Raw genomic sequence first — 27,235 nt, 5'->3', positions numbered from 1 at the left:
TTATCAAATACATCTACATCTACATCTGTAATCCGCAAACCACACCAAGGGTACTCAAAGTTTTGTCACACCAGATATATCAACTGCATAATTATTTTTTGTTTTACTGTAACTGACATTTTTTGCAAGAATTCAGCATCCACGATGTTTTCGAAAGTGGTGTCAAACTGAAAGAAGTCATCAGGCCATTGAGCCACACGAAATAATTAGCTATAATAATATCAACTCCACTACTGTAAAGACTCCCAAAATCTCGTGAGGGCTATCTGCTGACTCCCGATTGGGTGAGCTCCAAAAACGCTCCAGATTGAAGTCCATTCAGACGCTATTTCCTGCAGACACTCAGTACTTTCTATAAGGTGCTGCTTCCTGCCGAACCTCCAAGAAGTTTCTCTTCCAAAAACTGTTACGGAAAACCAGCCATCGTGTTGAAACCACTCACGTTTGGAAACAGCGAGATTGGGCCAGTACACCACAATTCTAGCAGAATTAAGTGAAGTCTGGCCTATTATCGACAGTTCCCGCCCTGGAAAACCGGCGCTGGCATTCAACAGCGGCTTCCTCCAACTACGACAACTGTGTAGTACTAACAATCGACTGGCCAGCTCTTTTTTTTTTCGGTCAAATGAAACTACGGAATGAAACTAGTCCTGGGCCCACATGAGCTATATGGACGTTTCTCTTACTCTCGGGATTTGAGTGGTTTTATTTTATGTCAGACAACAGACTAGATTAACTAACTGACTGGGTTATGGAACTAAACAGCGCGGTCATCAGTCCCACAATTCAACAGTTACGTGCACAAGATAGAGGCTTCCACGAAAAAGTGGGTGGATCCAGTCAGAGAGGTCAAACTATAATGCAAGGGAGCTAAAAACACACCCAGTGGAAGGCACAAAAGGGTATGTCAAATCTAAAAACTGGAACAACGGGATAAAAGAGCGGTCACGGGTCCCAGACCCACAAAAGATTAGTTCCCAAGCACAACCACACTGCCCCTGCTGGAGTAAAGCAAAACCTTGTAACTGAAAATAACCACTTTCACGAAGGAAACAGAGGAGCAGGTCAGCCATCAGAATTGTCCACTAATATTAAAGACAAGGAATTCGGAAGGACATAATTAGTACGAAAGGCCAAAAGAAGGGGACACTCCAATATACGGGATACTATCAGTCTAGCTCCACAACCACATTTTCGGGGTGGCTCGTTACGCAAAAGAAAAAAATGGATGAGCCTAGCATGACCGATGCATCGACAGCGTAAGACAATGGACTCCTTCCGAGAGGAGCGAAAGGAAGAGCGCCAAACCGTAGCAATCTCCTCTTGATTTTGCTGACTTTATTACTCAGAGCAGTGGCGCACCAGTTGTCATTTCATTTTTGAATAAAAAGTGATTAGATGTGAATCCGCGTATCTGCACCTGGGGGTGTACAGTAACTGCCTCCCTAGCCAAACGGACAGCCAGTCCATTCCCTGGGATGCCCAAATGATTTGGGGCCCAGATAAAGACAACTGAGCAGGCGGCACAGCCAAGAACAGAGAGAAGGTCATTGATAGAGACCAAAGGGTGACGAGAGTAGCATCGGTGTGCAGACTGCTCATTGAGTCTGTGCACAGTAAAACACTGTGGACGCCTGAGTCACAACATGAGACGTCCGACTAAAGCTGCGGTCGTAGTGGCACTTATTGGTGGACTCCGCCGCCGAACGACGTCGGCCGATATCTTCAAATCAGTACGCCTCTACGTGCGCGCTGTAGCCGATTTTATCGTCCGAACGTACAGATTTAGGATGACAATAGGTGAAATTCAAATTATTTTTGTTTGGTCGTATCAGCCGACACGACACGAAACATGAACTGTGAGAAATTTATTAGCTTAGTCAGAGGAGGAGTGTGGCATCCTGCGGATGAAAACATCATAATCGGGACATAGTTCGGAATATGTGGACTGAAATCGCAGGTTTATTGGAAACCATAAGCAGGCAAAATCTTTATCCGAAATTCTAGGCAAAGAATATAAAAATGTGACTTTTCATGCTTTCCCGACGGATCCGTTGCAAATACGCATATCGGGTTTGCCGCCGGATCGTGTTGTGTAACACGCACAATAATTCCTCGATGCAACTGCTCGACATTATCAGGTGGTGGTAGCTGCTGCTGTCACTGCATATAAAATATAAAAATAAGTTTTTAGGTGACAAGAACGACGTATCTTACGCTTGAAGCTACTACAGTGGACCAGTTTGGATTGTGGTAGAAACGACGTTAAGATGTAATAATTATTTGTAGACAACTAACGTCCACCTATGTCAGATGGTGATTCTGTTACATGAAATGGTTTACAAATGGGTTGTATGCATGTGTTTACACTTTTCAGTGCTTTAGGTGTTCAGAGTATCTTATTCTGAACTTTATATTTCATGCGTGTGCTGAATGAAAGTCATTGAGGCTTGAGTGTTTGCAAAACTTCAAATAAATTAAAAAAAACGGAGTGTTATAATATTGCTTTTCAAAGTCATCACCAGTCACCTCTAATATATAAAATAAAACTGAAGCCCACTGCGTGAAACACTCAGTTAACGAAAGCTAATTTCAAGAACCTTCAGCGATTTTATTCTCGCTCTGTTAAAAAAATCCGATACATCGAAGATGGCAGTTCTGACTCAAGTAAAAGGAAGTAAAATTTCGCTATTTGACGTCTTTCCAATAAATAGTCCATACCACTATCTGAAAAACTAAGTTTCAAAGTTTTTGTGTGATGTTTTGGATGTTACTTACAATGCCCTAAAGACTAATATAAAAACTAAAATTTTTCCTCTTGCACCCCAAATACTACGAAATACTAAATTTATTCCATGCCAACTTGGGAGCTACGCTTTATACACGTGCACTAAAGGACACTGTAATTGGTTTTTTTCTCCTTTACTACAAAAAAATGGTTCAAATGGCTCTGAGCACTATGGGACTTAACTTCTGAGGTCATCAGTCCCCTAGAACTTAGTACTACTTAAACCTAACTAACCTAAGGACATCACAAACATCCATGCCCGAGGCAGGATTCGAACCTGCGACCGTAGCGGTCGCGCGGTTCCAGACTGTAGCGCCTAGAACCGCTCGGCCACCCCAGCCGGCCCCTTTACTACAAGCAGCACTCAATCTGGGATAATACTGCCAACAATTCTTGTTGCTTTGTCAAATCCACTCGGTATGTATTTAAAGAGCACCTAAGTTTCCAGTAATATAGTCTGATTATCTGAATATGATGCCAGTATTACAATTATTTTCATCGTATTTATTCTGAATTACCTGCCTTTCATTAATTAAATAATACTTGCTTATTCACACAAATTTCATCAATGCATCATACAGAAACATCTACTTTCACCATATACATTAACCATTATGTGCTCATAACCTCAGTGGTGCATCTTACCACTATATCATTACAACCCGTACTCTAAACAACGTGCATTGGATAGATCTTTATTGCCATATGTATAATTGAAACTACACATTTTCGTAAGACATATACACTGAAGAGCCAAATAAACTGGTACATATGCCGAAAATCATGTAGGGGCCCCGCTAACACGCAGAAGTGCCGCAACACGACGTGGCATCGACTAGACTAATGTCTCAAGTAGTGCTGAAGGGAATTGTCACCATGGATTCTGCAGGGTTGTACACAAATCTGTAAGAGTGCGAGGCAGCGGAGATCTCTTCTGAAGAGCACGTTGCAAGGTATCCCAAATATGCTCAATCTTTTTCGTGTCTGGGGAGTTTGGGGGGCAGCGGGAGTGTTCGAAATCAGAAAAGTGTTCCTGGAACCACTCTGTAGCAAATCTCAACATGGGGGGTTTCGCATTGTTCTGCTGAAATTGCCAAAGTCTGTCGGAATGCACAATACACATGAATGGATGCAAGTGATCAGACAGGATGCTTACGTATGTGTCACCTGTCTGAGTAGTATCTAGATGTATCAGGGGTCCCATATCACTCCAACTGCACACGTCCCACACCATTACAGAGCCTCCAGCAGCTTCAACAGTCCCCTGCTGACAAGCAGGATCCATGGATCATGAGGTTGTCTCCATACCCGTACGCGTCCATCCGTTCGATACAATTTTAAAACGAGCCTCGTCCGACCAGGCAACATGTTTCCAATCATCATCAGTCCCGTATTGATGGTCCCAGACGAGGCGTAAAGCTCTGTGTCGTGCAGTCATCAAGGGTACACGAGTGGGCCTTGGCTCCGAAAGCCCATATCGATGACGTTTCGTTGAATGGTTCGCACGCTGACACTTGGTGATGGCCCAGCACTGAAATCTGCAGCAGTTCGCGTAAGGGTTGCGCTCCTGTCACGTCAACAATTCTGTTCAGTCGTCGTTGGTCCCGTTTTGCAGGATTTTTTCTGGCTGCAGCGATGGAGATTTGATGTTTTACCAGATTTCTGATATTCACTGTACACTTGTTAAATGATTGTAAGGGAAAATCCCCGCTTCGTGTCCCATCGCTCGTGCGCCGACACTAACACCAAGTTCAAACTCACTTCAATCTCCATAACCTGCCATTGTTGTAGCAGTAACCGATCTAACAACTGCGCAGACACTTTTCTTCTGTAGGCGTTGCCTACCACGTCACCATATTCTGCCTGTTTACATCTCTCTGTTTGAATACAGATGTCTCTACAAGTTTCTTCGGCGCATCAGTGCGTAAACATGTGAAACACCAATTCCAGCATGTTAGCTTGAAAGATTGCGGCCCAATTTGACGCTGATCTACGGCGAGAGAAAGAAAGTGGCCTCACAAAGTTACAGCGTTTTTTAACTCATATCGTAAAACTTGCCAAATAATTCCAAAAAATGAAGGGACTGTACAGCACTCGCCATGCTGCTTTCGAGAAACAATTACAGCTCATTTACATACATTCGTTATCTCTGTAATAACGAACGCCTCAGTGCAACACTAGTCGCCAGGCAGAGGCGTCATAGGAGCCATCGGACACTTTGCGGTTAAAATCTAACGTTCTTCACATATATCATATATTCTAATCTAACCACCTTGACCCCGCCAAAGCTGATGGAGATCAGACACAGTGTGACCAGGCTGTCAATTTCATCTGAGAACATTTCATGGAAATCACTTTACAATCTTTTACAAAAAAAATTTTTTTACAAAAAGTGCTTAACAGTTTTTTGAACAGTCGAAAATAATACAATGGAAGAGTCTGCTTGGCAGTGTTAAGGTACAAAGGGCAAATTGTCTTAACAAGCATTATTTTTTTATACCTTGCATCAAAAATTACGATTGGTAACAGAATTTCATCATTAAAATGAACGAACTACGTTTATAATTTACCCGTAATTCTCTTTTGGTAAATGCAGAGGTGATGTGAACAGATAGCATATAGGATAATATTTCTTTTAATTGATCGGCAACTTTATCACTTGCGTATTAAGCAAATACTGCCACTTTTTGGATGTGTTTCTTTCGCTAAAAATATTTTATCATCATGCGTTAATATTCTTTGAATGGTAAAGCAGCCCAGCAATCGCCTAGACGAGTGTGTGGAATGGGCTCTAGTGTCTTATTTACTGCTTATGGATACTTATATATAGACGCGCAGAGTGGCTGCGCGGTTTGAGAGGCCATGTCACGGATTGCGCGGCCTCTCCCCGCCGGAGGTTCGAGTCCTCCCTCGGGTATGGGTGCGTGCGTGTTGTTCTTAGCATAAGTTAGTTTAAGTAGAGTAAGTCGAGAGACCGAAGACCTCAGCAGTTTGGTCCCTTAGGAATTCACAGACACACATATAATCAAATATTTTGGCCGTGTGCCTAGAATCGGCACAGACTTATCACAAATGCAGGTTACCTGTTTACTATTTATTCTTTGTAGGAATGTGCAACAAAATATGAAAGTGTCTTGTAAAGGACGCTCAATAGAGGTTCCAATGGACAGACCATGGCGTTGATATTTACCTTTTCATTTTAATCAAAGATTTCTCTTCCATAGTGAAAACAGTTATAATACAGAAGCCATTACCCGCGCCCGATTATACAATACTATGAAAATATTCCTGCATATACGCATGAACTACTATGTAGGCACGTCTATACTCTATGACGGCAAAAACAGAGATTGCATTAACTCTGTGCTCTATAGAACTGAAAAACTTAGATTAGCATCTGAAAGCTGGCAACAATAAAAACTGAATCCTTATCACTATCTGCTGCTGCTAGATACAGTACGTTCATATCAAAGTTCATGGCGGAGTGGATACTACATTGCCTCAAACTTTATTTTTTCATAGGAACATTAAAAAAGTTACTACTACTAGCTGCACAAACTTCACTGGTCATTGGTTATGTGGCTAAATGTGTCTCATCGAGTCAGTTCACGACACAACGGTATCACCGAGACCAAAAGTTTTTCCAAGGGAAATATTCAGAAAAAGTGATTAATCTAGTACTTCAACCAGTAAAGATCAATGGCAGTATTTTACATAATTCCTGGCTATGGCAGCAGGTTGGACACTAACGATAAACGAACACTCAACACAATTGTTTGAACATTTTTATACAACATTACAAAGATTACCTGCTCTGTGAAACGCTTTGAGCTTTACACAGTGGCTGCAAACTGTTTGCCCAGCCAACATTTGTTTTCATCACAGTTCATTATCGAAGTATCAGTTTAATAAGCCACAGCTGAAAAATACTAACACAAATTCTTTACAGACGAATGGAAAAACTGGTAGAAGCCGACCTCAGGGATGATCAGTTTGGATTCCGTAGAAATGTTGGAACATGTGAGGCAGTACTGACCCTACGACTTATCATGGAAAATAAATTAAGGAAAGGCAAACCTACGTTTCTAGCATATGTAGCCTTAGAGGAAGCTTTTGGCAATGTTGACTGGAATACTCTCTTTCAAATTCTAAAGGTGGCAGGGGTAAAATACAGGGAGCGAAAGGCTATTTACAATTTGTACAGAAACCAGGTGGCAGTTATAAGAGTCGAGGGGCATGAAAGGGAAGCAGTGGTTGGGAAGGGAGTGAGACAGGGTTGTAGCCTCTCCCCGATGTTATTCAATCTGTATATTGAGCAAGCAGTAAAAAAACAAAAATTCGGAGTAGGTATTAAAATCCAAGGAGAAGAAATAAAAACTTTGAGGTTCGCCGATGACATTGTAATTCTGTCAGAGACAGCAAAGGACCTGGAAGAGCAGCTGAACGGAATGGACAGTGTCTTGAAAGGAAGATATAAGATGAACATCAACAAAAGCAAAATCAGGATAATGGAATGTAGTCGAATTAAGTCTGATGATGCTGAGGGAATTAGATTAGGAAACGAGACACAAAGTAGTAAATGAGTTTTGCTATGTGGGTAGCAAAATAACTGATGATGGTCGAAGTAGAGAGGATATAAAATGTAGACTGGCAATGGCAAGGAAAGCGTTTCTGAAGAAGAGAAATTTGTTAACATCGAGTATAGATTTAAGTGTCAGGAAGTCGTTTCTGGAAGTATTTGTATGGAGTGTAGCCATGTATGGAAGTGAAACGTGGACGATAAATAGTTTGGACAAGAAGAGAATAGAAGCTTTCGAAACGTAGTGCTACAGAAGAATGCTGAAGATTAGATGGGTAGATCACATAACTAATGAGGAGGTATTTAATAGAATTGGTGAGAAGAGAAATTTGTGGCATAACTTGACTAGAAGGGATCGATTGGTAGGACATATTCTGAGGCATCAATGGATCAACAATTTAGTATTAGAGGGCAGCATGGAGATTAAAAATCGTAGAGGGAGACCAAGAGATGAATACACTAAACAGATTCAGAAAGATGTAGGTTGCAGTAGGTACTGGGAGATGAAGCTTGCATCAAACCAGTCTCTGGACTGAAAACCACCACCACCACCACCACCACCACCACCACCACCACCACCACCACCACCACCACCACCACCACCACCACCACCACCACCACCAACTCATGCATGTGACTGACGCATACCAGCATTCGTCTGAGGCCACTAAGAAAAACTCCGAGCAAGATGTTTTTCATACCTGCATTGCTGATATGTTACGGAGGACAATATGGCAGAACACAGAATGGGTCGGCTAGCCAGTTGGATATTTGGTTTCAAAGACGCAGTCCGCATGCAGCTGGGTGTGGGCGAGTGAACTCTCCAAAAACTAGGTGGGCTCAGGTAGATGAACATAAAAGGTTTCAGAAGCAGGTCGTACGACCGCCATTAGTAAAGAAGTCGCTCTGCTCTTCCTGGAAGAGACTGGAATGAGCACAAGATAATAACTGATCTTCTGGTGTGGACAGAGGAATCTAAAGGAACAAAATACATGAGAAGAAGTAATACAACTCAAGCCAATACAATCATGTCCTCGAGATATTCGGTCAGGACACAAAGTTCTTTAGTTCAAGCTCTTAGTTTAATTACTAGCATTCACATTGCCAGAGGCTGAGTTTGGCAGTTCCAAGTCGTCGCGCACACGCTATTTTGAAATTATCATTCAGATCGTGCACCTATCAGTTAGCATTTCAAAATCAGCAGCAGTACGCAGGTGCAGCTCTTGAAGGTGTGGTTGCGACACGATTGAACCTTTCATTTGTCATCAGCAGAAGACCAATGAGAGCATGTGCACAGAGGAAACACCCGGAGGTAGTAACGCGAACCGAAAGCAGTTCACGTGAGATGTCGCAAGACGGCCACTGTTCCCACATCACGGCGACAGAATGACCAGCCCACCAAGCACTTCGGGTAAAGCCCACTCAGATGTTCACGTAGTGACGCTTACGTGTTCCAGAGCCCAGAGACCACTGGTGTCATGTACCTGGCAGCTCATTTACTGTACAGCTCCCAATCAAAAAGGTGCTCACCGGCTTTTGTTCACAGTTAGTAGCGACCATTTGCCTTGAAACTTCAGATTTTTTTACATTCTCAGCGCAGAATGTGTCTACTGTGTCTTCGTTCAAGATACATTGTCTCTTCATGCATCAATATAGTTACCTGAATGACGGTTTACTGTTTTAGTTTACATTACATACCTCACTATCTAAAAGTCTCTAAAGTGTTGACTGTTTATGACAGCTCCAACCCATGACAAACGTGTACTATGAAACAGTACTCTGTTCAGTATTCACTAAAATATTGTTTTATTAAAATATGTTAACAGAGTGTCTGAAGGAAAGGCAAAACTAGCTTAACAGACTAACGAGTAAAGAAATTAAGCGATATTATTGTAGCTGAACACTATGTGCAAATGTACATGCGCACACTTAAAATTGCATAACGATATGCAAATAAGGATACAGCCTTTAGTATTTGATGCTTTGTTTTGCTTTGCTTTGGAGCCCAAAACCAAATGGGGTCATACGCACCCAAGTCAGAACTATAGAACACGAAGGTAGAGGAGTTAAAAACGACTATGAATAGATAGTTAAAAACAGGCACGTGGAAAAAGGGCTAAAAGAGACACCATACAGAAACGGAGGTCCATAACTAAAAATTAAATGTCCTTCGCCTTAGTGCTTTGGCGGATAAAAGGTAAAACTCCGTCGACAAACGGCGCGTTATTTGCTAAAACGGCCGATAACTCAGACGGAAAACCTACACGGGAAAATAAAAGGTTAAAAAATGGACGTTCCATCAGGAAGTGGCGGACAGTTAAAACTTGTGTGCGATGTATACAAAGTGGCGGGGTAGCGCCACTTAGCAAATGACGATGGCTAAAAAGGCAGTGCCCAATACGCAGCCGAGTTAACATAACCTTCCCCCGGTGGGATGGCCGAGAGGAGGTCGTCCAAGAAGCTGGGTGAGGCTTAATAAGCCGAAGATTACTCCCGTGAAGGGAGGAGCACCGGCGATGCCAAAGGGACACCACCTCCTGACAGACGGCAACGCAGATCATTAGAGGGAATGTAGGCACTCGCAGGCTGAGGTACGAGGACTGCAGCTTTGGTAGCAGCGTCAGCAATGTCGCGATACGATAAACCACAATCGCGATAGGCTACAATCCGACCTTTATCAAAGTCGGAAACGTGATGGTACGCATTTCTCCTCCTTACACGAGGCATCACAACAATGTCTCACCAGGGAACGCCGGTCAACTGCTGTTTGTGTATGGCAGGTCCTGGCAGACCTACATGATCAGGAATCCACAGAAACATCACACTAGCTCCACAAAGAGTGAGCAAGTGAGAAGTTTTCCTGGACCCACTGCACTAAGGGATGTGCGGTGTACTGCGTACATAGACTTTGATGGGCACTGAGTGAGTCAGAGTAGACAATTGAAAAGACTGTCGCTGAATATAGTCAGTGGCCTGATACATGGTGAATAACTCTGTTGTGAATACTTAGGAGCGTGCCAGACGCCGATATCTAAAGACAAGGTACCAATAACGAAGGCACACCCGACCCCACGGTCAGTCCGAGAGCCATTAGTGTAAACAAAGGTATTATTGTGAAGTTCCATACGAAGGCGATAGAACTGAAGGCGATAGAACGAGGCTGAAGTGGTGTCCTTGGGAAGCGAATGGAGGCCATGGTGGTGAAGGGTTCACATCCAGCGGGAAAGGTGCAGGAAGTGTGGAGTTAAGCCACCATAGCACAATTGCCGAAAGTGGACTCCAGGAGGTAACAGAAGAAGGACGAGCCCCATACTGACATTCAAAGGAATCATCAAAGAAGAAGACATAGGATGGGTAGCCACACATGACACACTAACAGCATGCATACCTGCTGAGGAGAAAGTCACGGCAGTAGGGCGGGGGTAGTTCAGCAGCTTCAGCATGGACTCTCAATCGGGCTGGTGTAAAAGGCGCCCTTGGACAAACGGATGCACGATGGTGGATAGTGTTGAGACAGCATAAGAGGGATGGGCGTGCAGACGCAATAAAGCACCCCATAATCGAGTTTCGAATGGACAAGGGGCTGGTACAAATGGAGGAGGGTGATTCGATTGGCACCCCAGGAAGTACCATTGAAGACATGTAGGACAGTGAGCAACTGCACACAGCGGGCTACCACGGAAGATACATGGGAGGACCAAGAGTTTCCGAGCCCCAGGAATTTCGTAGTTTCAATGAACGGAAGGGCAACAGGCCCAAGATGTGAAGATGGGGAAGAAACCACTTGCGTCGCCAGTAATTCATACGCGCGGATTTTTCAGTGGAAAAACGAAAGCCATTGTCGATGTTCCAGGAGAAAAGACGATCAAGACATCACTGAAGACGCCGCTCAGTGAGAAACAGTTACATGGAGAACTGCAATAGTTGGCAAAATCGTCAACAAAAAGGGAGCCAGAGATGCCCAGCGGGAGACATCCCATTATAGGGTTAAGGCGATAGCAAAGAGGACGACACTCAGGACAGAAACCCTTAGGCACACCGTTTTCCTGGTGTCATGGCGGAACCCACACGAACCTTGAAAAGTCGGTCTTGTAAAAATACCTGAAGTAAAGAGGGCAGTGAGCCACGAAGCCTCACATGTAAGCTGTCTTATGCCTAGTTCAAATATAAAAACATGGGCACAGTCTGGGATTTCCGCAGAAAACCATTCATAACATGGGTGGACAAAGTAACGAGATGGTTAACTACAGAACGCTGGGTTCAAAATCCACACTGTGCATTCGTCAGTAAATTGCGAAGCCACCATACCAGCCAGGCGTGAATCATTCATTCCATCACCTTGCAAACGCCGCTGGTAGCTGGTAAGAGATGAGGAAGTGGCTGGAAGGGTGGTCTTTGTCTGTACCGGGCTTAGGTATGGGTATGACGGTGGCTTCAAGCCAGCATCCAGGAAATGTGCCCTCTGCACTGATGCAGTTTTACATGTTAAGCAGAAAGTGCTTGCCCGCAAGAAAAATGTGCTGCAACATCTGAATGTGGATGGCGACTGGCCCTGGGGCAGAGGAGCAGGATGAACTGAGAGGATGATCTAGCTCCCTCATAGTAAAGGCGGCATTGTAGCACTCACGATTCGGAGAAGAGAAGGATATCACCCAAGCCTCCTCCGCTCGTTTCCGATAGAGGAAGGCAGGGTGATGGCGGGAGGGGCTCGAATGTTCCGCAGAATGGTGGCCCAAGATGCTGGAGATAGCAATAGGGTCCACAATAACATCGTCTGCTATTGTGAGGCCTGAAATGGGGGAATTGATCCTGATCCCAGAGAGTCAGAGGAGGATGGCCCACTTGACAGAGGAAAGGGTGGAATTGTTAAAAGAACAAGTGAATGAAACCCAGCTAGCTCTTTTGCTACCCCAAAGAACGCGATGACACTTTGCACGTAACTGTATATAGTGAATACAGTTTGCCATCGTAGGACGACTGTTAAAAACGTATATAGCACGTGTCTGTGCACGAATTGCGTCACGGCATGCCTCAGTCCACCAAGGGACTGGGACACGATGTGGTAAAGAGGAAGTGTGAGGAATGGAACGCTCTGCAGCAGTGAGGATAATGTTGGAGGGGTAGTCCACCTGATCATCACAACTGGGGAAATCTTGTTCTTCGAAGGTTGCCAGGGAGGAGTAAAGTTGCCAGTCAGCCTTAGTAAGCTGCCATTTGGGTGTACATACAGATGTGGGGGGAGTCATCAAGCGAATAGCACATGGGAAATGAAAGAACGGACTACTCGGGTCGATGGGCAAGCAGGGCAGTGCAGAAGGATAGGTCCAAATGGGAATAGGTGTGCGAAGAGTTGGTAAGGAAAGTGGGTATGCCAGTGTTAAGGCAGATGAGGTTAAGTTGGTTAAGAAGTTCAGCCAAGAGGGCACCTCTCTGACGATCCTGGAGGAACTCCAAAGAGGATAATCCACATTACAATCAGCGAGTAGCAAAAATGGGGAAGGTAGCTGCCCAATAAGCTGAAGGACGTCTGCCCTTGTTACATCGAAGGATGGAGGTACATAAATGGTACAGAGGAAAACATCAGGTGGGGAAAGAAAAAGTGAACTGCAACAGTTTGAAGATGGGTAGTCAGGGAGATGGGTTGGATATCAACGTTATCCCGTATGGGTAGCATGACGCCACCATGACACGGAATGCCGACCTCAAGAGCAAGGTCAAAACCAACAGGTAAGTAATATGAAAGCCCAAAGCAGTCGTGAGGGCGCAATTTCGTTTCTTGAAGCCAGAGTACAAAGGGATGATGCGATGTTAAAACAGCTATAAATCCTCTTTGTGGGACCAAAGGATGTGAACGTTCCATTGGAGGACAGTCATGAGGATGAAGAGATGCAGGGGTGTCACCTCAGCAACCGCAGAGTGACCGCCAGTGTAGAGTCACTACTACAGAACACAGAAGCAGGATGATCCTGGTCCATGTGGTCCACAGAACCATCATCTTGCTTGGAGGTGTGCACCATCGAGACAGTCTGGCCAGGCCGGAATGCCACGTGGTGACACTGTCTAACAGCATCTATGAGTTGGCAAAGGAGAATACCGTTTTCCTTTCGTAGTCTTCTTCGAGCCTTTCCAGTTAGAGGAAGGCTGGTGGTGTTTGGCTGGAGGAATGGAGGAAGTCTCCTCGGGAGTTCTCCTCCTGTCCTTTCCTGCCTCCTGGTTGTGTAGCTGGTGGTTTCGCCCTGGGAACCGAGAGTTTCACGGTTTGTTGCACAGCAGTACAGAGAGATGGCGATGCTACCTTGCCTATGGGCGATTTCACAACCTTGGAATTGAATTTGATGTCGAATGTCTGCGTGGCCATGTCCTTCACAGAGTGAGGGATAACAAGAACAGAACTATAGGTGCCAGACGGGAGAACACAGGGTTTGTGACTAGCCAGTAACTTGTGAGCTACCAGGTAAGGTACTTTTTACTTTACCCGAATCTACTGGACAGCCCGCTAATGAAGATACAAGGGACAATCCCGAGAGGAGGCGGCATGGCCGCCATTACAGTTGACACAGCAGGGAGAAGGAGGTGGACAATCGCCCTCGTGCACATCCCTACCACAGGTTACACATTTGACTGGGAGTCGACAAGACGTCCTAGTGTGGTTGAGATGACACCAGTAGCAGTTCATCAGGTTCGGAATTTACAGCCAGAGTGTCAATTTCATAGGCTGCTTTGATCTTGGACAGCAGCACCACTCTAACAAAGGCGAGGAAAAGAGTGTGGGTGGGCACTAAGGAGGAATCTACCTTTTCCATCACACGATGGACAGCAGTGACACCCTGATCAGAGAGGTAAGATTGGATTTTGGCCTCTGTTAGACCGTCGAGGAGCCTGGTGTAAATCACACCAAGGGAAGAATTCAAAGTTCTCTGGGCCTTGACACGAACAGGGTAGTCATGGAGAAGCGAGGCAGCAAGCAGTTTTTGTGCTTGAGAATCAGAAGCAATCTCCAAAAGAAAAGTGCCCTTCCATTAACGCGAGCATGACTTCACAGGGCCAGCAATTGCGTCAACACCTTTATGAATAATAAACAGATTTACAGCAGCGAAGGACTGACCGTCTTCAGTATTAGAGACCACGACGAACCATGGTTCAGTGGGAAGGGTCTTCGAATCATTAGCCTCGTTACGTTTACGTTTCGTAGACGTCGATTGGGAAGATGATGGTCTCATTGCGAGAAAATCTCCCATGATTGCCAGCGTCTCCGATCGCGAGCACCTTCCAACTGGGGCCTCCCTTCACAAGCGGCCGCGGCCGCACCCGCCTTAGGTGATTGTTCACACTTCAGATCATACCTCCCAAACACCTGACAGAGGGACCAATCGGAAATTTGGGAAGGTTGCAGCTCTGACATGTACCCCCTGTGCCAGGGGGTACATGCGCAACCTACCTGTAGACCCAGGGCTGGGAATTACGTATTACCCAGTCACCTGTTATGTGACAGACGCGTGGGCTGGTTTTCAGGACCACACAGGGACAAAGAAGAAAAAGATGAACCTCCAACACCGAAGCAGAGGAACGAGAGGTGAAGGAAAACGAAGAAAGGAAAAGGGAGCGAAAAACGAAGGTGAGACTGTTCTTCGTCAGCGACGGACAACGCAAAACATTCCCAATAACATCCTGGACATGTTCCCCATGGGAGGGGAAAAAGAATAGCAAGAGGATAGACATGCAGCACGGAATGGAAAAAACTCTGCAAAGGCTGGGGCATCATGGTAGCCATGCACGAACTCACTGAAGAGTGGCGAGCCCCCTCGAGGGTCGTATTTGATGGTTAACTGTGAGGGACTCCGTAGGTTTAGCTATTTTTCTTTTATTTCCTGCCAACATTTGTTAGTACCTTTCATAGCTGCTATGTCCTTCCACAAGTTCAGGAAATATTGCGTGTTAAGGTCATCTTTCATAAGGTGTATTTTGACGCAAACTTCAAGATCAGTATGCAAGGGCACTTTATCAAATTTCTCAGACAGATGTGAAATTGCATTAGCTACTACAGTGAATTTGCATGGACGTCAATTTCGAAGGCCTATTCCTGTACTACTAACAACGAACATGCCAAACATGCGTGCAGCAGTTCACAGTTTAACAGATTAGTTTTGTATAATGCCCGTATAGGTAATACCAAAACCACCTAAAGGCCCACACAATGGCAAGCACTTCAAGCTCAGTGCTGCAATGTGACTTCTCACAGCTGGAAAAACCTATAATATGTACCACTGGTTTACCTTCAATCTTACGAATCTGAAACGAACATATGTCAAGGCCGAGACCATATGTATTTGTCGCTAGACAGGTATCAGGTGGGCAAAGAATGTTTGCATTACATAAAGCTTGAAAACCTCGCAAATCTGCACTGTGGGCAGTTGATTCCGCAGAAACCACTGGTGATTTTTTTTTTTTTGTGGTGTTAGGGCGCACAACTTCAATGGTCATTAGCGCCCTGACGACGTTAAGAATGCACCGCGAGGCACAAGTTTAAAACAACTAAAAGGGAAAACACGATAAAAGACAGACTGACAGGCATAGGATTAAAAAACAGCATCATCAAATGTCCTTATTGAGGTTTGTCAAATTGATAAAACGAAGAACACGAGCAGCTGCTCGTGGGTCATCCGCTAAAACGGCATCTAAAGTACATGGCCGGTTAAGATCGAGACGCAGTGCGTTAAAATCCGGACAGGACATTAAAATGTGGCGGACCGTCAGCAATTGCCCACATGGGCAGAACGGCGCCGGCGCAGCCGTCAGCAGATGGCGATGGCTGAACCGGCAGTGTCCAATTCTTAACCGGGCCAAAACTACCTCCTCCCGCCGAGAAGGGCGTGAGGAGGACGTCCAAGCCACGGGAAGAGGTTTCAAGGCCCGAAGCTTGTTGGCTGTAAGGGCAGCCCAATCGGCATGCCACAGCGATAAAATGCGCCGACAAATAACCCTGCTAAAATCGGACGAAGGGACACAACAAGAAGCTGTCCGAGGCTGGAGGACCGCAGCCTTGGCCGCGACATCTGCAGCTTCGTTCCCAGGGATACCGACATGGCCAGGAACCCACATAAAGCTAACCGGAGAACCGACGTCCACCAGCTGCCAAAGAGAGCGTTGGATCTGGTGCACGAAAGGGTGAACCGGATACGGATCACTGAGGCTCTGGATGGCGCTCAGGGAATCGGAGCAGATGACATAAGCAGAATGTCGGTGGCGGCAGATGTAAAGAACAGCCTGGTAGAGGGCAAAGAGCTCAGCTGTGAAGACCGAACAATGGCCATGGAGCCGGTATTTGAAACTTTGTGCCACGACAATAAAAGAACACCCGACCCCGTCATTGGTCTTAGAGCCATCTGTATAAATGAAAGTCATACTGATGAACTTCGAACGAAGTTCAACAAAACGGGAGTGGTAGACCGAACCGGGGTAACCTCTTTTGGGAGCGAGCTGAGGTCAAGGTGAACGCGGACCTGAGCCTGGAGCCAAGGTGGTGTGTGGCTCTCGCCCACTCGAAAGGTTGCAGGGAGTGAAAAATTAAGGTGTTGAAGGAGGCGACGAAAGCGAACTCCAGGGGGTAGCAGGGCAGAGACATACAACCCGTATTGACGGTCGAGAGAGTCGTCAAAAAAGGAATGATAAGACAGATGGTCGGGCATTGACAGTAGCCGACAGGCATACCGACAAAGCAGTATATCGCGCCGGTAGGTGAGTGGCAATTCGCCAGCGTCAGCATGAAGACTCTCTACGGGACTAGTATAAAATGCTCCGATCGCAAGTCGTAAACCCCGATGTTGTATGGAGTTGAGGCGGCGTAAGATGGATGGCCGTGCAGAGGAGTATACGAAGCTCCCATAATCCAGCTTGAAGCGGACGATCGACCGATATAGACGAAGTAGGACGCTTCGATCCGCTCCCCACGACATACCACTGAGAACACGGAGGACATTTAGAGAACGGGTACAACGGGCGGCCAAATATGACACATGTGGAGACCAGCTAAGTTTCCTGTCAAATGTAAGGCCTAAAATTTTGGTTGTCTCTACGATTGGGAGAGCAACGGGACCGAGTCGTAAGGACGGTGGGAGAAACTCTTTGTAGCGCCAGAAGTTAATACAGACCGTCTTCTCGGCAGAAAAACTGAAGCCATTGGAGACACTCCAGGAGTAAAGACGGTCAAGAGAACGCTGAAGACAGCGCTCCAGGACACGTGTACACTGCGTGCTGCAATAGATGGTAAAATCGTCCACAAAAAGGGAGCCTGATACATCAGCTGGGAGGCAATCCATTATCGGATTGATCGCGATGGCGAAGAGAGCGACGCTCAAAACTGAGCCCTGTGGCACCCCATTCTCCTGGCGAAAGGTGTCGGACAGGACAGAACCCACACGTACCCTGAACTGTCGATCCATTAAAAAGGAACGAATAAAAAGAGGGAGGCGACCGCGAAGGCCCCATGTATGCATGGTGCGGAGAATGCCCGCCCTCCAACAGGTGTCGTAAGCCTTCTCCAAATCAAAGAACACAGCCGCGGTCGGGCGCTTCCGCAAGAAGTTATTCATAATGAAGGTCGACAATGTAACCAGATGGTCAACAGCAGAGCGGCGCCTACGAAATCCACATTGTACATTGGTAAGTAGGCGTCGAGACTCGAGCAGCCAAACCAATCGAGAGTTAACCATTCGCTCCATCACTTTACAGACACAGCTGGTAAGCGAGATAGGTCGATAACTGGAAGGCAAGTGCTTGTCCTTCCCCGGCTTAGGAATCGGGACAACAATAGACTCGCGCCAGCATGCGGGAACAAGTCCCTCAATCCAGATGCGATTGTATGTACGAAGAAGAAAACCTTTACCCACAGGAGAAAGGTTCTTCAGCATCTGAATATGAATAGAATCAGGCCCTGGAGCGGAGGACCGTGATCGGTCAAGTGCGTTTTCGAGTTCCCGCATGGTGAATGGGGCATTATAACTTTCACGATTCGAGGAGCGGAAGTTAGGTGGCCTAGCCTCCTCTGCCTGTTTGCGGGGGAGGAAGGCAGGGTGGTAATGAGCGGAGCTCGAAACCTCTGCGAAAAAGCGGCCGAAGGCATTGGAGACATCCTCAGGGGCCACAAGGACGTCATTCGCGACCGTCAAGCCAGAAACTGGTGAGTGGACCTTAGTGCCAGATAGCCGGCGCAGGCTACCCCAGAAAACAGAAGGAGGAGTAAAACTGTTGAAGGTGCTTGTGAAAGCAGCCCAGCTGGCTCTCTTGCTTTCTTTAATAATACGACGACACTGAGCACGTAATCGTTTATAATTGTTACAATTCGCCACTGTAGGGTGGCGTTTAAAGGTGCGTAAAGCACGTCGACGAGCACGTAAAGCGTCTCTACATGCTGCGGTCCACCAGGGGACCGGTACGCGACGTGGAGAAGAAGTAGGGTGAGGGATGGAATATTCAGCAGCAGCGAGAATGACTTCCGTGAGGCGTGCGACCTGACGATCGCAGCTTGTGAAGGTTTGATCCTGAAAGGTCGCCCTGGAAGAGAAGAGCCCCCAGTCTGCCATGGAGATGGTCCAACTAGAGGAGCACGGAGAGGGGGGTATGCTGCAGGAGATGGATAACACATGGGAAGTGGTCGCTCGAATATGGATCAGAAAGTGCATACCACTCAAACCGGCGTGCAAGTTGGGGAGTACATATAGAGAGGTCTAAATGGGAATAGGTGTGAGATGTGTCCGAAAGAAAAGTAGGGGCGCCAGTATTGAGGCAGACAAGATTGAGCTGGTTGAAAAGGTCTGCTAAGAGGGAGCCCCTCGGGCAGGATGCTGGAGAGCCCCAAAGGGTATGGTGGGCATTGAAGTCTCCAGTTAACAAAAATGGTGCAGGTAGCTGAGCAATAAGTTGCATCATGTCTGCCCTGGTAACGGCCGATGACGATGGAGTGTAAACGGTACAAAAGGAAAACGTAAAAGCGGGGAGAGTAATGCGGATGGCAACTGCCTGCAGGCCGGTGTGCAACGTGATGGGATCGTAGTAAATATCATCCCGGACCAGCAACATAACCCCTCCATGAGCTGGGATACCTACCACAGGGGGTAGGTCAAAACGCACAGAGGTTTAGTGTGCCAAGGCAATTTGATCGCATGGGCGTAGCTTAGTTTCCTGGAGGGCTACGACGAGCGGACGATGCAAGCGGAGCAGCAACTTCAAGTCCTCTCGGTTGGAGCGAATGCTGCGAATATTCCAGTTAATAAGTGCCATTGTAAGAAAAGGAAGATGAAAGAAGGGGTCACCTCGAAGGCCGCTTAGGGCCTGGCTTCGAGCGAGCACTGCCGCCGCTATCAGTAGGCGGACAGTCATCGTCCATGGGGTCTATAGGGTCATCGGCCATCTCGGGCGTATGGCCGGGAGGGGGAGCTTCCTCCGCCGGTGAACGGCCAGATGTTCGGCTACCAGCGGTGCGGCCAGGCGAAACGGATGACGGCCTGGGGCGGCAACCGCTGGGTGGCGCAGGAGAAGAAAGGCGCCGTGGCGGAGAAGGAGAACTGTGCTTCCTATGCGCCTTTTTGGAAGGACGTTTGGTGGAAGTACCGGTCGAAGGCTGGGAGGTCGAGGTACGGAGGAAGTCTGCACGGGATGGTTCCTTCTTGAAGGCCCGTGCATCTGACTTCGGGGTCTTCGTCTTAGCAGAAGCTGATGAAGGGGCTGGTGTCTGTGGGGTGATGGGAGGAAGAGGAGACGTCGACCGCGCGATCTTAGCACTGGCCGAACGGACGACCGTGGTGCTGAAGGTCAGATCGCATGTCTGGGTTGCTACCTCCCTGGTAGAGGCGAGGACAGTACTGTATTTCCCCGCTGGGAGCAGCGCGGGCTTCCTACTAGCCAATAGCTTGCGAGCAGCCGAGGTGGACACTTTCTCTTTGACCCGAATTTCTTGGATACAGCGTTCTTCCTTATAGACAGGACAGTCGCGGGAAGATGCGGCATGGTCACCCTGACAGTTCACACAACGAGGAGACGGAGGTGGACAGTCACCCTCATGGGCATCCCTGCCACAAGTGACACATCCAGCCGCATTGGAACAAGACTGTCGAGTGTGATTGAAACGCTGACACTGGTAGCAGCGCGTAGGTGTCGGGACATAGGGGCGAACAGAAATAACCTCGTAGCCTGCCTTCATGCGCGATGGCAGCTTAACACTATCGAAGGTCAAGAAAAGTGTCCGGGTCGGTACAAGGTCATTGTTGACCCTTTTCATGACCCTATGGACAGCCGTCACGCCCTGCTCAGCGAGGAAAGATTGAATCTCCTCGTCAGTCAATCCGTCGAGGGAGCTAGTATAGACTACACCACGAGACGAATTCAAAGTTCGGTGGGCCTCCACCTGGACAGGGAACGTGTACAGGAGTGTGGCCCGAAGCAGTTTTTGTGCCTGAAAGGCACTCTCAGTTTCTAGTAATAAGGTACCGTTACGCAACCTGGTACAAGATTTGACAGATCCGGCTATGGCATCTATGCCCTTCTGGATAACGAAAGGGTTGACAGAGGAAAAATCCTTTCCGTCCTCAGATCGAGAAACGACGAGGAACTGTGGGGCAGGCAGTAGTACTTTTGTCACTGGTGGCTGGTCACGTTACCGTTTTTGGGCAGAAGTCTAGAGAGATGGAGTGGAATCCATTGCGGAGGAATCGCCCTTGATTGCCAGCGTCTCCGATGGCGCGCTCCTTCCTTGTGGGGACCCTCTCAGAGGGCACTCCCGCCTTAGGTGAATGTTTACACCTCAGGTCACACCTCCCGAGAAACAGACGGAGGGACCAATCGGCATGGTCAGAAGGTATCAGCTCAGGCAATCACCCCTCCCCGGGCCTGGCCTTTAGCAGGGGGTACGCGCATGCCCTACATGTCTACCAGGGCGGGGAATTACGCGTTACCCCGTCACCGGCTACGCGTGCGAACGCGTGGGTCGGCCTTCAGGCACGCACAGGGAGGAAGGAAGAAGAGACAGACGGAGGCAATGAGACGGAGGCAATGAGACGGAGGCAATGAGACGGAGGCAATGAGACGGAGGCAATGAGACGGAGGCAATGAGACGGAGGCAATGAGACGGAGGCAATGAGACGGAGGCAATGAGACGGAGGCAATGAGACGGAGGCAATGAGACGGAGGCAATGAGACGGAGGCAATGAGACGGAGGCAATGAGACGGAGGCAATGAGACGGAGGCAATGAGACGGAGGCAATGAGACGGAGGCAATGAGACGGAGGCAATGAGACGGAGGCAATGAGACGGAGGCAATGAGACGGAGGCAATGAGACGGAGGCAATGAGACGGAGGCAATGAGACGGAGGCAATGAGACGGAGGCAATGAGACGGAGGCAATGAGACGGAGGCAATGAGACGGAGGCAATGAGACGGAGGCAATGAGACGGAGGCAATGAGACGGAGGCAATGAGACGGAGGCAATGAGACGGAGGCAATGAGACGGAGGCAATGAGACGGAGGCAATGAGACGGAGGCAATGAGACGGAGGCAATGAGACGGAGGCAATGAGACGGAGGCAATGAGACGGAGGCAATGAGACGGAGGCAATGAGACGGAGGCAATGAGACGGAGGCAATGAGACGGAGGCAATGAGACGGAGGCAATGAGACGGAGGCAATGAGACGGAGGCAATGAGACGGAGGCAATGAGACGGAGGCAATGAGACGGAGGCAATGAGACGGAGGCAATGAGACGGAGGCAATGAGACGGAGGCAATGAGACGGAGGCAATGAGACGGAGGCAATGAGACGGAGGCAATGAGACGGAGGCAATGAGACGGAGGCAATGAGACGGAGGCAATGAGACGGAGGCAATGAGACGGAGGCAATGAGACGGAGGCAATGAGACGGAGGCAATGAGACGGAGGCAATGAGACGGAGGCAATGAGACGGAGGCAATGAGACGGAGGCAATGAGACGGAGGCAATGAGACGGAGGCAATGAGACGGAGGCAATGAGACGGAGGCAATGAGACGGAGGCAATGAGACGGAGGCAATGAGACGGAGGCAATGAGACGGAGGCAATGAGACGGAGGCAATGAGACGGAGGCAATGAGACGGAGGCAATGAGACGGAGGCAATGAGACGGAGGCAATGAGACGGAGGCAATGAGACGGAGGCAATGAGACGGAGGCAATGAGACGGAGGCAATGAGACGGAGGCAATGAGACGGAGGCAATGAGACGGAGGCAATGAGACGGAGGCAATGAGACGGAGGCAATGAGACGGAGGCAATGAGACGGAGGCAATGAGACGGAGGCAATGAGACGGAGGCAATGAGACGGAGGCAATGAGACGGAGGCAATGAGACGGAGGCAATGAGACGGAGGCAATGAGACGGAGGCAATGAGACGGAGGCAATGAGACGGAGGCAATGAGACGGAGGCAATGAGACGGAGGCAATGAGACGGAGGCAATGAGACGGAGGCAATGAGACGGAGGCAATGAGACGGAGGCAATGAGACGGAGGCAATGAGACGGAGGCAATGAGACGGAGGCAATGAGACGGAGGCAATGAGACGGAGGCAATGAGACGGAGGCAATGAGACGGAGGCAATGAGACGGAGGCAATGAGACGGAGGCAATGAGACGGAGGCAATGAGACGGAGGCAATGAGACGGAGGCAATGAGACGGAGGCAATGAGACGGAGGCAATGAGACGGAGGCAATGAGACGGAGGCAATGAGACGGAGGCAATGAGACGGAGGCAATGAGACGGAGGCAATGAGACGGAGGCAATGAGACGGAGGCAATGAGACGGAGGCAATGAGACGGAGGCAATGAGACGGAGGCAATGAGACGGAGGCAATGAGACGGAGGCAATGAGACGGAGGCAATGAGACGGAGGCAATGAGACGGAGGCAATGAGACGGAGGCAATGAGACGGAGGCAATGAGACGGAGGCAATGAGACGGAGGCAATGAGACGGAGGCAATGAGACGGAGGCAATGAGACGGAGGCAATGAGACGGAGGCAATGAGACGGAGGCAATGAGACGGAGGCAATGAGACGGAGGCAATGAGACGGAGGCAATGAGACGGAGGCAATGAGACGGAGGCAATGAGACGGAGGCAATGAGACGGAGGCAATGAGACGGAGGCAATGAGACGGAGGCAATGAGACGGAGGCAATGAGACGGAGGCAATGAGACGGAGGCAATGAGACGGAGGCAATGAGACGGAGGCAATGAGACGGAGGCAATGAGACGGAGGCAATGAGACGGAGGCAATGAGACGGAGGCAATGAGACGGAGGCAATGAGACGGAGGCAATGAGACGGAGGCAATGAGACGGAGGCAATGAGACGGAGGCAATGAGAAGAAGTCAAGGAAAAGAGTAAGGAAGACAGTGAGGTGGAGAAGAACAAAGAAAGGAACCAACAAAAGGAAGGAAGAAACGAGAAGTGAAAAACCAAAAAGACCACAATTATAGGTCATGGAACCGTCCATCTCCGGACGCAGGCACTAACTACCCCCATGAGGGGGATGGACTCCTTTTAGTCGCCTCTTACGACAGGCAGGAATACCTCGGGCTTATTCTAATCCCCAGACCCGCAGGGGGAACCACTGGTGAAAGGATATGAGGCTGAGAAATAACTGTGAGTCTTGAAAACAGGAAAGTTCTTAACAGCACAGTTTACTTTGGTCGTGTTGTGCATCCCCTGGTGAAATACGACCCAGAGAGTTGATGCTGTGACTTCTGAAGGTAGCCTGAGTCCTTGAATCGTAGTAGAACCTTATGCAATAATTCAAGGTATTCTCACCCAACAGAGGTTGCAATAAGCAATCTTCTATGAAAACTGATTTGATCAAGCAACCAAAAACAGTGTCCAAAGTGGCTGTAAAACCCACCAGTAAACATTTAAACGAAGTTGGCAACTGTGACTGGCAAATGTAAAAGTGTACTTGCATGACTTCTTTTCCAAGGAAATCTGCCAGCATCAATGTAGGTCAGTGCCAGTTAAGAATTTCACACCACAGAAACTCATTTTTCTTTTATGTTTTCCGACCAGGTCCATATAGAAACAAGAATTTTGTTTATTGCTCTGGCTTCTAGAATACGTATGACACCTCAGTCAGATTTAGAAACTATTAACAACAGACTAGAGGGTTCCAAAATTTCCCAAGATAGTATTTTCCTGATCTCCGTAGTAATAGCTGACCACTTGGCCAGGGGGCTGCTGTAGGAAGCATGACCGTATGTTTTCTGAGGATGGACATCCAGTTTACATTCATACCGATGAATGCCTCCTGGTCCTTCTACAAATATTACTTCAAATTCTTGCAAAACACCAGTGAACTGTCTACTCTGAATGTCACTGCGATAATCAGATTCATTAGCTTTCTGTACAATGGCTTGGCACAAATCAAGTGGTTCCAGTACAAATGTGGTTTATTATTAGTGAGTTTGCCGATGTATTACAATTATACTGTTTGGCAAAAGCATCCACGGTCCACATGACAATCAAATTCTTAATGTCATCACGATGTACTGTCAAATGTAGGTGGCCAGCACGAAGGTCGATTCCAGCACACCTCTGGCTTCAAAAATCCATTCCTACCAAACAACTGGTCATTAAACCGACTACTATCACGAACGGATGCTCTAATTTCATTTCCTATATTTTAATTTGTAACAGGACGTGCCCTTCACTGGTTTGGATCTGCACTATCTGCGCCCAAGATCCAGCATCTATTCACTGGTAGTTTTTTTTTTTGTATTGTCAAATTTTATGAAAGAAGCCAGCTGACAACTTTAATGCCTGTGTCCAGGATTGGAACTACAGAATATTTGCTAACCATTGCATGTACTGTAGATTGTACTTCAGGTGCAGAGTTCTTTGCACAATTTTCTTCAATGCATAAGGCATTCCACATTTGAACCTTGTCATAACAAATTTACTATTGCGTCAGTCATGCCCCTATCTTTCTCTTCTGGGCTGAGAAGGCTAAATTTGAGCGTATTTAGTTTTCTGGTCCCCTCTATTGTTATGCTCCGATTCCAGTCGTTTAATTGGTAGTGATCCCGATTTTTGTTACTATTGTGAGATCGACAACTAGGCTGATAATGATCATTATATCTATTTCTCTGCGGATGATCATCTAATCTAGGACAGTTATCTCGATGGTTAGAGGCAGCGTTGCTGGAATTTGACACAAGGCATGGGCTACTAGAGCCCAGTTGAGAGCACGTTTTTGAAGAGTGCCGCTCATGGCAGTGGCGATTGTCAGATTTGTTATAGTGCTCCCAGTCGTAGTGCTAAATATATCTGAGGTCTTGTATGCACTGATGTTTGAGAATACTAACACCCTCCTCCACCCCAGCATTTCCACTAAACAGATCTGGTGAAAAAAATCCTACTGGTCACACAGAGACTTGATTCTGAGGAACGCACAATCTGCCGACTGCAGTGTAGCCCCACCCGCAGCAGCTGGGAGAAACCCACACCTGCACCAGCCATGCTAGCAGCTGCATGCTCATCCTCTGATATCCACACGCCCACCGCATAGAACGTTCAGACGTCAGAGGCTGTCACCAAGCAGTCAACTGATCAATTTACATGGGGAGTAGGAATAATCGTCCACTGCAGACACCTGTAATATGGAGCCTTCTCACGCAACATGCACGTCGTCTTCTGTCGCCACTCACCCAACAGACTGATCACTTCGCCAGCCCCTACTGCCATGGCCAGCATCAGACAGGTCGGTGCATTCTCTGTACCTAACAGCTTGTCACAGGCTGAACTTATCCCAGGCTTCCGACGCCAAAGCCTCGTGACCACTCATGCCACCGGCCACAGTGCACTGTGAAACAGCTGTGGCTTGGATGTATACAGTAGTTCTAACCAATTCCTCCCAGAAATAAACCACCCAATTTTAAAATCCACTTTACCCAATCCGAGAAACCGATGTTCTTGACCATACACCTCTAACCTCATGTGAAATGTATATTTCTCCCTTTTAAACGGGTTATTTTTGGAGAGAGAAAAGATATACACACGTTTTGACATCGCTTAAGTATCGTTACTTGTGAAAATCTTCTAACCGTATGTCATAGGCTATATTTCCTGTAAGTATTCTCTCATCAGGTAAAAAATTCTATCTTCATCAGCTTAATATCTGTTACGTCATGTTTCACAGGTAAAGAGCACAGGTAGTTCCAGTTTTCAAGAAGGGTCGTCGAGCAGATGCGCAAAACTATAGGCCTATATCTCTGACATAGATCTGTTTTAGAATGTTAGAACATGTTTTTTGCTCGCGTATCATGTCATTTCTGGAAACAGACGCTACTCTGTGGGAATCAACATGGATTCCGTAAACAGCGATCGTGTGAGACCCAACTCGCTTTATTTGTTCATGAGACCCAGAAAATATTAGATACAGGCTCCCAGGTAGATGCCATTTTCCTTGACTTCCAGAAGGCTTTCGACACAGTTCCGCACTGTCGCCTGATAAAGTAAGAGCCTTCGGAATATCAGACCAGCTGTGTGGCTGGATTGAAGAGTTTTTAGCAAACAGAACACATCACTTTGTTCTCAATGGAGAGACGTCTACAGACAAAGTAATGTCTGTCGTGCCACAGGGGAGTGTTATGGGACCATTGCTTTTCACAATATATATAAAGGACCTAGTAGATAGTGTCGGAAGTTCCATGCGGCTTTTCAAGGATGATGCTGTAGTATACAGAGAAGTTGCAGCATTAGAAAATTGCAGCGAAATTCAGGAAGATCTGAAGCGGACAGGCACTTGGTGCAGGGAATGGCAACTGACCCATATCATAGACAAACGTAATGTATTGCGAATACATAGAAAGA

General features: G+C 47.4%; 1 protein-coding gene across 1 annotated transcript in view; it reads right to left on the bottom strand.

The window, feature by feature from the left end:
• The window catches only part of LOC126149629 (uncharacterized), a 62,225-nt gene that overhangs the window by 455 nt on the left and 34,535 nt on the right, over nucleotides 1-27,235 (bottom strand). The window lies entirely within an intron of this gene.

The sequence above is a fragment of the Schistocerca cancellata genome, chromosome 2, assembly GCF_023864275.1.
Source record: "Schistocerca cancellata isolate TAMUIC-IGC-003103 chromosome 2, iqSchCanc2.1, whole genome shotgun sequence".
Lineage (NCBI taxonomy): Eukaryota > Metazoa > Arthropoda > Insecta > Orthoptera > Acrididae > Schistocerca > Schistocerca cancellata.
This window is presented reverse-complemented; position numbering and strand designations above follow the sequence as displayed.